This window comes from Choloepus didactylus, chromosome X (assembly GCF_015220235.1).
Source record: "Choloepus didactylus isolate mChoDid1 chromosome X, mChoDid1.pri, whole genome shotgun sequence".
Taxonomy (NCBI): Eukaryota; Metazoa; Chordata; class Mammalia; order Pilosa; family Megalonychidae; genus Choloepus; species Choloepus didactylus.
In genome coordinates this window covers 119,289,748-119,291,508 of record NC_051334.1, presented here as the reverse complement: position 1 = coordinate 119,291,508, position 1,761 = coordinate 119,289,748, and the positions used below count along the sequence as shown (strand labels likewise).

Genomic DNA, 1,761 nt, shown 5'->3' with positions numbered 1-1,761 from the left:
GGAGTGAAGGAACCACTTTAGATTAAAACTTAAGAGAAAAAGTGGGCACCAAATGTCAAAAGAAAAACTCCAGAATTATTTTGGAGGCATTGAAAAATTCTGACTGGATAATCAATGATAACAAGGAATAGTTGTTAACAGTTTGTTTAGGTAGAATGTGGTCATGTAAGGAAATATGCCTATTTTTTAGGGAGGACACTGAAATATGTGGGGATGAAGGGACATGATGTCTGGGCTTTGCCTTAAATTACTTTGGAGAAAAAAATAGACAAGAAGGGGGAAAGACGAGAGAGAGGACGCTAATGTGGCAGGATCTTGGTGACTGTTGAGTCTGGAGACAGGTGCACGGAGGCCTCACACCATTCTCTCTAGTTTTATGTGTTTTGGAAAATTTCATAGAATAAAAGAGGGATGCTCTTATCATGCCACAGGAAATAAGGTCAGTCACTGGCTAGCGGAAGGTGAAGAGGGAGGTGTGCGAGGTTAACGTGTTCACAGACGCTGATTTCCACACATTAGAGTATTGATTATTTTAGCTAAGATTAATGGAAATCCAGAACCAGTCCAAAAGATTGGCAGGGAGGCAAGATTTTCTTTTTAATGAAGTTCCTTAATTCAACCTGAAAATAAGTGGATCACCAGGGTGACCTTCCCCTGGTAACCAAGAATTGGCAAAGCCAACACAACCAGTAAGCTCATGGGTCTGAGACCCTGGGATGCACTTCGCTGTTGTGGGGAAATCGGGACATAAGGGAAGAAACCCCGCTCAGCAGCAGCAGGAGGGTGGCCACGAATGCCACGGCACTGGCAAACCCAACTCTCTGAGCATCTGGCTTGAATGGCAGCTGAAAATCTGATGGAAATGAGATTCCCTCTTCCTTCATCACCATGGAAAAGTTCCACACCATGGTGGCTGAGTGCAGATGCCAGCGGCTAGATGTAGACTCCCCGGCCACGGATGCAATTCAGGTGGCATTCCTCTGAAGGTTTCCTTTCAGTAGATTTCTAATGATAAAGATGGTGGAGGCTTTCCCCAGGAGCCCTAGAAGGCTGGCAACCACCAGGAGATGTTGAGCCACGGATGTCAAGCGGGAGGAGGTAGTGTTCATGTAAGGTGTAATGGTGACAAAACCAGACTCTGCTGATGTTGTGGTGAAAACACACCTGCCACATGCCCACGTAGACTAGATTGGAGGGTGACACCGGGGTGCTCAGACTCCAGTCTCTCACTCTGCCATGTCCGTGGAGATGGTGGCCAGGATCCAACCCACGATGGCAGCAGCTAAGTTGCACACCTGATGGGGATATTGCTGGGGCGTCTGGTCACATCGTGGTCAGAGTACCTGCAAAGAAATACAGGGCATCGTGAGCGGGCGCCCGCAGGCCTGGGACAGCCCCCATCCCGTCCCGTCCCGTCCTGGAGGCGAGCAGCCCCCGGGAGGGAAATGACACACTTGAGAAGGAGACATGTGACCCTCATGCTCTGCTGGTGGGAGTTCGGGCTGAGCAAACTTTGTAAAGGGCTATTTCGCGATATTGACTGGAAGCCTTAAAATGCACAGACCTTTCAAACATGCGTCCAAAGACATAATTAAAGTTGATGAAATTATTTAGTCATGAAGATGTTCACTATAGCACTGTTGGTAAGATTGAAAAATGGGAAACAACTTCAAAACCCACAAGAGGGGCTGGGTTAAATAATTATGCGGATCCATGCAATGGAGTCATGTGGCTATGTTAAAAGTATAAATGGAGTCATCA

At 47.1% G+C, this 1,761-nt stretch overlaps 1 pseudogene; it reads right to left on the bottom strand.

Moving 5' to 3' along the window:
• Positions 1-611: 611 nt before the first annotated feature.
• Positions 612-1,401, bottom strand: LOC119522323 (annotated as a pseudogene).
• Positions 1,402-1,761: the final 360 nt, after the last annotated feature.